We start from the raw sequence: 10,634 nt of genomic DNA, 5'->3' as shown, positions 1-10,634 counted from the left end.
ATTTTCGACGAGCAATCGATTAAAAGTGGTCACAATGCGATCTGAGGGCATTTCATGGTCGAAAAATAGGTCGGATTGAAGTGAATTTTTCAACTTGCTCTATTTTCACTGAAAATGATGTTTTTCTTTCGGAAAACACGTGAAATAGACCTCTGACGACATTTTGGTCTTAGAAAACTGCAATTTTTTCGTGAAAATAATGGGAGTCCTCGAACACTTGAATATCCATTTCGTTGTCATTTTGGTCATAAAACGGCATTTTGGCATCTGAATGTACGAAATTGAACTTTTGCTCGGGGGATACATAAAAAATGCACTTTCCAGAGCTTTGGTGGTTGGGAACTAATATTTTTTAATGAAATAATTAGAATCCACAATCGTTTCAACACTCTTTTTATGGAAATTTTGAAATTTAATCATATTTAACCGCATTTTATAATGTGCAATTAGAGGAGAATGGGACTTTTTCAATGGTAGTGGAAATTAGATAGTGCGATCTCCAGAATTTGTGAAATTAGAATGCGAATGTGTTACTCAGACATACTTCTGCTAAAAATGTATTTTTCCAAATAAAAAAATGCCTTACAAAATTAGTGATATCAGATGAAAAACCTCTAGACAAGGTTGAATTGGAGTGACGCTCCGTGCGTGGATTTACCACCCAAAATGACTGATATCATATTTTGAGTGACGCTTTGACGCTGTATCATCACTACATACGAGGTTCAAAAGTATTTTTCGCATTCACTATTGTGAAAATTTACTCACAATAAGGAAAAATATCGCGTCACGACTTTTGTACGGCAAAACGCTTAAAAGCTTGACTTGGAGACTAAATTCAAAAGTCGTGACGCAAGATATTTCTCCTTATTGTAAATAAATTTTCACAATAGTGAATGCGAAAAACACTTTTGAACTTCGTACCCAGTGATAATACAGCGTCCTAGCGTCACTCAAAATGATATCAGTCATTTTGAGTGGTGAATCCACGCACAGGGGCGTCACTCCATTTTAACCTCGTCTAGAGGTTTTTCATCTGATATGGATAGAGTACAGGATAATTCCTGTAGGTGAGTGTCACAATTTATTAGCATATTGAATATTGATTCATGATCATTTTTATATCATCCTAATTGATTTGTTTTTACTGTTCTTTTTTTACTTCCATTGTGACGTTTAAAACGACTGAAACTACACACAAATGCGCAAAGAAATTCAATACTTATGGTGGAAGTTTCGATCCAATAAGCAGTATATTTCTCGCTTTCCCCTCAAAAAGTAGGATATAGAACAAAACACTGGTTATACCTTTTGATTTGAGAGTTAGTTTGACCTTTTATTTTGAACATAGATGCAGGTTCAATACACAATGGTTTTTAAAGCAACGTAATTTCATTCTGGAATAAATGAATTTAATTCGATTTGACTATAGTCTCCTAAAAATGTGTCGGATCCAATATTTACTCTATAAAATTAATTTGAATCATTAGAATCAGCATGGGTCAAATGTCTTTCTCGTAAATTGTTTGTCCGAGTTCAACAATTATTTTAGATCATTTTTTGGGATATTATATTGATTAGCATCTGACTGGCTTCAGTGAAGTGTCAATTTATTTGAATATTTCAATAATTTACTTCAATGGTCATTTTTATTCACATTAACAAGTGTGACTCGAGTCAATTCTGTACAAAAAAAATCTTATAAAATCATTTTGCTTATGATTATTATTTTCCTATCTTATCGATAAATGTCTTCCTGCAAATTTGTAGCATACTATTAAATAACAAAATTGATAAATGGTCATATTTCTCAGCAAAGAAAATATTCGTTTGCCAACGTTCACAACAATTGAAATATTTACATTTAATATAATACTATTAAAAAAATTTCAACTCAAATACGATCAATTGTTTCTATTTAACAATATTCAAAATCCAAGGCGTAAACTTCGATATTCGGGTGCAAACACCAGGTAAGTTAGCTTCGGCACAACCAATTCCCCAGCTTATAATTCCTGAAAAGGCATGTAAAAAAAGAAGAATGAAGGTACGATAAAAGCTTAAAATCATTTTGAAATGATACAAACTGGCTATTTTAAACAATTTTACCATATCAAATCAAACCTATTCATATAGGGCTAATCTTCAAACTAGGGGATATCTGTATGTACGCATATTTTTTTCCACAACCATTTCGTGTAAGAAAAGAATTGATCTCGCCCCAGATTTTTTGGCTTCTTAACCCTCGTAAGGACACCCATTTTAAAACCTTCGAACGGACCCCTCGGGTCTGGTTGGACCCGTATACATTTACATGCATTTGTATGGAAATTAGGTATGCATGCCATCTCATTTTTCGCGAGACTGATAAAAGATAAGTGATATATCTCTTCAGCAAAGTTGTAGATCAGGTCAAGAGCTACAATCTTTCAAAGATGTCATTTCCTTATCTCTTATCAGTCCCACGAAAATTGATAAGAAAAAACTGAAAATTTCCGTGGTTTTTTTGCGTATTTGATAAGAGATAACGAATTAGTGTCTTGGGCAAAGTTGTAGTACTCAACCTGCTTATTAACTTTGCTTATGATAGTAATCACTTATCTCTTATCAAGACATTTGTACAAAAAAACTGTAGCTCTTGACCTGATCTACAACTTTGCTGATGAGATATATCACTTATCTTTTATCAGTCTCGCGAAAAATGAGATGGTATGCATACTTAATTTCCATACAAATGCATGTCAATGTATACGGGTCCAACCAGACCCGAGGGGTCCGTTCGAAGGTGTAGTTTTTGTATATCCTTATATCATCCATTTTAAGGACTTTTTGTAATATTTGTTTTGCTAGATCGGTGGTCAATGAAATTTCAGGCAGACAACTTGAAACTCAAGTCGCTAGCTAAATCAGAAATATGTTAAATTAACGATCAAAAATGCAAAAGGTCTGGCTGGACCCAGGGGTCCTTCCGGGGGTTAAAAATCAGTTTTATTTTTGATTTTTGAACTCCGATGAGGGTGTCAAACGGACACGGACAAAAAAAAATTTGTCCGAATTTAGCTGTCCGTCCGTTCGAACATGATGAACAATTGTCCGAATGTCCGAACATCATGTTTAGACGGACATAGAGTCCGTTTGTCCGTCCGAATTCGGACACAATGTTTTTTTGAAATTTGTTGAATTTTTTCTTGGAAAATTTGCCTTTAAAACCATTCGAAAATGTCCGTTGGACATTCAAATAGTATTTTTTTGTGGAAAACTTTGAAAATTTTGAAAATTTTGTCTCAAAAAATGTTACGGACACGGACAATCAACTAACTGTCCATCCGTCCGAACATGATGTTCGGACATTCGGAAAATTGTTCGGATGTCCGAATGATTATGCTATACATAAGGAAGAATGGTTGAGATTTTTGGTGGATTTATTGTTTACGTGGAATTTTGATTATTTTTTGTAATGATGTGGGACAAAAACGGTAAAAAAAATATTATTATTATATTTTCACTGCCTTTATTTCAAGAAAATTCACAAAAAATAACCAAAAGTACATACGGACAACGCAGGCCAACGGTACGGAAAAGTTCGGGATTACCAATGTAATTCTTTTTATTTGGGAGAAAAATAAGATTATGAAAGTTTGAAGTCAATCGGAGTCGATTTACGCATACAAAATTGTCGAAATTTCGACTAAAATTACCGATTTTTCGTAAATCGATTCCTATTGGCTTCAAATTTTCTGGGATTTCATTTTTTGGAGAAAAAGTAAGATTCTGAAAGTTTCATGTTGATCGTGTTTGCAGAAGTTTGATTTTTTGTCCTCAATTTTTGTCGAAATTTTTTTGGAAAAAATTGAGGGCCAAAAACCAAACTTCTGCAAATGCGATCAACATGAAACTTTCAGAATCTTATTTTTTCTGTAAAAATGAAACCTTAGAAAGTTTAAACCCATAAAAAAACGGTTTACGGGTGCCTCCCAAACAAAATTGTCGAAGTTTTGACTAAAGTGACCGATTTTTCACTTTATTTTTATTATTATATTTTCACTGCCTTTATTTCAAGAAAATTCGCAAAAAATAACCAAAAGTACCTACGGATAACGCAGGACAACGGTACGGAAAAGTTCGGAATTACCAATGTAATTCTTTTTATTTATTTAGTAATCGTCAGAAGATTTTCGTTCACTTATCGCGACAGTAAATAAAGTGAATATAATTTGGCGTTGATTTGTTCTAAGCTTCAAAGCATCTATATATTATCTACAAGTTGAAATAAAATCGAAAGAAATGTAATTCTTGTGACTTACCAGCCAAGAAGTAATGTCCATCTATTCCTTTCACCTATAACGAATAAGTTCTTTATTAGATTGAACAAATTGAAAGTTATCGTAAATCGAAGAATCAGCATTTCATTCTAAATTTCAGTTCAAAGTTATTTGCATAGTTCATGCCCTTACCTGCAGTGGTCCACCGCTATCACCTTGACATACATATTTAACGAAATAAAAAGTTAATAATATTTATTAATATAATGCAATTAAAATCCATAAGATATCGAAATTTAACAATGATTTCAATGATATTTTTTATCATTAATTCCCCCTCCTCATTAACGTTATTTAGTATCAAGATTCCCTAACAATGAATGCGTCCAGTATTATGAACTATAATCTATTTAACTCTTGAATAATTTCAAATTTGGCGTGACACTTTGTTTTTTACACTGCGACTATTAAGTTTACATTAGTAAATGGATGCGTTATCATGTGATCAGGTGTTGTTTTGTGATATAGTACAATATTACTTTTCCATACACAACGTGTCAAGGGAAAGTATAGGAATTGGTCCCGAAAACTTTTTTCGTAAAATTAGCTTAGATCATCATGAAAATTCATGAAACGCGTAGAAAACCACTTTTTGAGACACTTTTCCGTTCGTGTGCCGTCGTCGTTGTCGTTGTCGTTGTCGTTGTCGTCGTCGTTGTCGTTGTCGTCGTCGTTGTCGTCGTCGTTGTCGCCGTCGTAGCTGTTTGTAAACACGATAACTCAAAAAATAATTGGGACAATCAAAATCTGGAAATGCTAAAAGTTTTGTATTCAAAAAACTTAGTTGTTCGAAGATGAGCCATTTTCGATTTGATCCTGGGGTACTTGCCCTAAGAAAAACCTCAAAAAATTATTATTATTATTCTGCACCATACAGCGTTTCTTCGCCAGAGGTGGTTTATTTGGTATACAGTCTGTCTAGTTATAGACGATAAGGGAAAACGATGTTCAAATTTGAATATATTTAAATAGGCTTTTTGGTGTGGTCAGATGCGACTCTAACCTCGGTCGCAAACTGCATTTGACAGATGTAAAGTCACATTGGTGCTCTTATTTTAATTGAAAACATGAATTCGGAATACTATACTAAACGTTTTGAAGCAGTTTTCCTGCATTTGCATCCACGCGGGCCAAAATTATCGCTTACAGCGACCGCCCGATACATAAAAAAGACGGTGCCATTCGTCCAGCGTTGGGTAGATCAATATAAACGTGAAAAAAATGTGAACGACCAGCCAAACATTAAGCCCAACCGAGCATCCACGCCGAAGCAAGATCAGCATATTGCTAAGGTTTTCGATCAAAACCCAGGTTTGTCGTTGCGTCAGGGGGTACAACGACTAAGTCGATCAAATATCAACGTTTCAAGAGAGACACTGCGAAAGAGATTAGGTAAAATGTCGTTAAAGTATCGCTCCACAATGAAAAAACCTCTTTTGAAACCAGAACATATCGAAAAACGACTACAATGGGCAACCGAAAATTTGGACACTGATTGGAGCAAAGTTATATACACAGATGAATCATCGTTTTGGTTGTCGAATTCCCTCACCCATACTTGGTGCACACGCGAAAAAAGAACGGTGGTTCGCACGGTTAAGCATCCGCAAAAGGTGCATGTGTATGGAGCCTTCTGTGAAGCCGGTTTTGGTAAATTAACCGTGTTTACTGGAATCCTAGAGAAGTATCGAATGCGCCAGTTGTACAAATCGACATTGCTCCCCACCGCCAAGAAGTTCTATGGCAACGATACGTCGAAATGGATTCTACAAGAAGACAACGACCCAAAACACAAAAGTCGTTTATGTACTGCTTGGAAAGAGGAAAATGGGATTCAACAGATGGATTGGCCGGCTCAATCTCCAGACTGCAATCCGATTGAAAACGTTTGGTCCATCATGAAGCAGAGACTCAAAGGCAAACATATTCGAAGCACAAAACATCTCACTTTGTTCTTGAAGCGCCAGTGGGACAGCCTTTCGCGAGAATATGCTGAAAATTTGAGCAAAAGTATGCCTTCACGCTGTGCCCGTGTTATCGAAAAACAAGGCGAATGGATTAACTATTGAATTGTTTGCGACCGAGCTGAAGGCTCAATAAAAATATCTCGAAAGAGAAATTTGAAAAATTCTTGTGTTTTCACTTAGATATCCCTTATCGTCTATAACTAGACAGACTGTAAATATTTGGTTGCATATTTACAATATTTTTAATGTATTCATTATTTCTTTAGTTTCTCCAAGTTCTAATTCTTCTAAAATAATCGGTTATTCTCTGTTTGACAGTATCTGTACTAACATTAAAATCAATTAAATAGGTATCACAAATTGGAATAGTACTAGTATCACATTCATTCGATCGATAAGGCGGTTTGATAGGGACAAAATACTTATAAAATTCATTGTATGTGGTTAACATGAAATTGATCGGTTCAAACATTGAGTAGTTGCATATTTTAATCGGCAGTGACAGAAATTCAGTGTTTCGTGTTCGATGTCGTGGCGTTCTAAAGTTGATTTTTTCCATGATATACTTTGATGATAGTTGGCCACAAATAACGTTGTGAATGAAACAAATTTGTGCTATTTTTCTTCGTTCCTCCAAGGTAATCATTTGTAGAAATAGCAGACGATTGTTGTATTGTGGCAAAATGAATCTGTGTGGCCATTGCATCTTTCTCAGTGCAAACAGTAGAAATTGCTTTTGGACTGATTCGATTCTAGCAATTTTCTCATTGGTGTGTGGGTTCCATATTTGCGATGCATATTCAACGATTGGCAATACGAACGTAAAGAAGAGCTTCTTTATGGTCCACGGGTCATTGAAATCTTTTCCAAAACGCTTGATCCACGCTAGTCGAGATTTAGCTTTAGCTGTTATGTATTCGATGTGTGCGCTAAAGTTTAGTTTCTCATCCAAAATGGCTCCAAGATCTTTCATCACTTTTACTCTGTCGATCGACTTGCCTTCAATAGTGTACTTGAAGTCAAATTTCAGCTCACCACGGTGATATGATACGTAATTCGTTTTTTTGACGTTCAAGTTCATGCGATTACGTTTGAAATAATCAACAACTCCATTCAAGTCGGCCTGAAGTGCCAAGCAGTCATCATGTCGCTTTATTTGCATTGAAAAACGAGTGTCATCGGCAAACGATTGCAAGTTAGAGTTGACTATGCAATGGGGTAGATCAATAATGAACAGGACAAACAGTGTCGCTCCAATCGGGTATCCCTGACCTGTTCCTGATGTTACTTCGATGGGATTTGACATGGCTCCAGTAAATTTCACTATTTGTTGACGCTCACTTAGATATGATTTTATCCATTTCAGTACTTGCTTATTCAATCCCATAATTTTCAGCTTGTGTATGAGTAGGTTCAAGTCAACCGAGTCAAACGCTTTAGCAAGATCGAGATATATTGCATCAGTTTGAGTTCCATGTTGCATGTTGACTAACGGTTGTGAAGTAAATTCAGCCAGATTCGTGACTGTTGACTTTCCTTTGACAAAGCCATGTTGGCTGTCATCGATGATGTTCCTCATGTGATAATTCAAATGATTTGCCACTATCGAGTCCAACAGTTTTGGTATTATGCATTGTAGTGCCACTCCACGATAGTTCTCAATTTTATATTCAGCTCCACTTTTGTGCACAGGTCTTACATAAGAGCGTTTCCATGTGTTCGGTACATAACCAGAATTTAACGATTCACGCAATATGTGTGTTATTGGCTTCAGCAGAGCCATGAAACCGAACTGTCAAACTACAACGGGGACCGCGTAGTCGGTTGTCATTCGTTGCGGAACGCGCTAAAAGTATGCATAAGTACATGAGTACATATTTCAAGCATTCTGGTTAAAAAATATTTCAATTATTTATAAAAATATACCTAGTGTATTAATATGAAAACCCATTTTTAATAACATTTTAGAAACGTTTGAAAAAATACCGAAAAAGAATATGAACTTTCTTTTTTTTTGCTCAGAAATTCTTTGCTAACATTTTTCTTGTTTTTGATTGACAAAGTGAGGTTAAGTATCTACTGAGTTCAATGTGTAGAACAAATTTGTGCACTCGGTGGAACAAAGCCATTGTGTGTTTAAGGAGCCACTTTATTCCCATGGCTCCTGAAACACATTTTCAAGCTCACTTTGTAGGAAGCGAACGTAAAAAATGAGAAAATTGAATTAATTGATTTCAAAATTCATTTGAACATCAGCAAATCTAAAGAAAACTTAGATAAATATGTTCATGTTGGAAACATTTTTCTAAATTTGATAATGTGGATGTGTCATCCAAATCATTCATTGCATTTAAATAGGAAATAAAGAATTGTTTCTAATAATTTTACACAAATATTCATTTTCCACTTGATTTTATCATTTTTATTCACTCCATGAATAATATACGTTCACGAAAATACGTTGTCTTTTTCAATAGTTCAAATTCAACGAGTCGTTCTACGAAGGTGCACTTAAGACTGTCTGGCGTGTATTTAATTTGTACTTTATTCTGACAGCCGCGTTGTAATTGATGATGACAGTTCGGTTTCGCCCCTCTGGGCTTCAGCAATGTGTGAATGCAGTTTTTGATGAACATATTCGGTATTCCGTCGGGACCAGACACCAAATTGTTTGGTAAATCGTGGATTTTTTCCATAACCAATTCCTCAGTGATATTGATACGTGGGAAATTTGTACATCGGTCAATCAATATCGGATCATTTTCATCATAGCTTGCTTCGGATCCATCAATCGGTTGTGTATATGCTTTTCCAAAGTGTGTTGCGAATGAATTGGCAATTTCGTATGGGTCGGAGCATTTTTTGCCATCATATTCCATTTCATTTGGAAGATCGTTATTGGTATTATTGCATGTTCTGACATACTCGAAGAATTTCTGTGGATCCTCATTTATCAATTGTTCCATTTCGAGTTTGCAGTTTCTAAAAGCAGAACGAGATTTCTTTTTATACTCACGACGTAGTTCAGCATGATTTTTTCTCGTTTCATCGGTCGTTTTAAACTTCTTCATTTTGTGCAGTGTATTTACTCTGTTTTTCAAATTGATCAGTTCACTATCGAACCACTTCGGATGAATTTGTTGTTTCTTCGTTTTCGTTTCAACAGTCGTATCAACTGCAGTGTTAACTATTGCGTAGAACTGATCAATTGCATCGTTTAAATCCATTGCGTTGAAAACATTGTTCCAGTTGGCATTATCGAAAAAATTATTGATCGATGTGTAGTCAGCATGTTTGAAGTCTTTGTATGTAATCACATCATCAGATTTGCTGTCAATTTTATCATGGATGACTACTTCGAGTGCTTGATGGTGTGTTTCATTTTTTGCTATGTTACTTTTGCTCATTTTGCATGTGAACATGTTGGGCTCATTCGTCCATAGCAAATCCAACATTCGTTTGTTTTCATTGTGGTGAGTACATATTTGAAACAATCCCAGCTCGTGGCAAGTATCGATGACAATTTTCTCTTTTTCGCTTACTACATTTACTGCAACCGCTACTTCTGGATACGGCTCAAAATTGATATCAGGATCATGAGCATCATTGGTGCTGCATGTGTACCAAATCAGATTGGGCAAATTGAAATCACCTGACGCAGTACATCATTTTGATTTGCTTTTGATGCCACTTCACGCAATGCATTCATATGGGCTTTATAAACTTCCATCGGTGAATCTGGTCTTATGTAAACTTGGATTAGTATCAAGTTTCTGCCGTTGCATTTTACTTTGGCCCATACTTGTTCAGCACCAAGATGTTCAGCTGTTCCGATACATTGCGGATTGAATGTCTTGTCGATTGCGATAAGAACACCGCCCCAACCTTTTCTCTTGACACGCTGAAACTGTTCAGTGGCAGGTGATCTATCGCATCTGAATACTTCGAAGTTCGGCGGAAATATCTCTGATGAAGAAACATCTGCGTTGAGGTGCGTTTCGCTCAACATGTAAATTTTAAAAATCGCTGCTAAAACTTCGGATGAAAAATCAACTGATTTGTCTATACTTTTCACGCCGTTCAAATTATTGCAGTATATCAAAACGTCATCAAGCATTGTATGACTTACATTCCATTGTGATTTTGAACGGTTGGAATGTTTTTTCGATGAAAATTATAAATTCGTGGTATGGGACCGTGTTGGAGCTGATTTATTGGTGTTGAAAATGAAATATTGGCTGAGGTTGGGAGAATTGTTGGAATTGACGGACTGACGGCATATTCAGCTGTGAATGTATTTGTTGTTGTTGTTGTGAATGGATTTGTTGTTGTTGTTGTTGCGGAG

At 35.6% G+C, this 10,634-nt stretch overlaps 1 long non-coding RNA gene across 1 annotated transcript; it reads right to left on the bottom strand.

The window, feature by feature from the left end:
* Nucleotides 1-725: 725 nt before the first annotated feature.
* On the bottom strand, nt 726-4,928 carry LOC129572480 (uncharacterized). The gene is made up of 3 exons (XR_008688456.1): nt 4,455-4,928; nt 4,305-4,338; nt 726-2,015 (listed from the first exon to the last, which is right to left on the bottom strand). It is a non-coding gene; the product is annotated as an uncharacterized LOC129572480 (long non-coding RNA).
* Between the last annotated feature and the right edge of the window lie 5,706 nt (nt 4,929-10,634).

Source organism: Sitodiplosis mosellana, unplaced genomic scaffold, assembly GCF_009176505.1.
Source record: "Sitodiplosis mosellana isolate CC-2019 unplaced genomic scaffold, AAFC_SMos_1.0 Smas_scaffold_5066, whole genome shotgun sequence".
Lineage (NCBI taxonomy): Eukaryota > Metazoa > Arthropoda > Insecta > Diptera > Cecidomyiidae > Sitodiplosis > Sitodiplosis mosellana.
The sequence above is the reverse complement of the archived record's forward strand: the minus strand, read 5'-3'. Positions and strand labels throughout refer to the sequence as shown.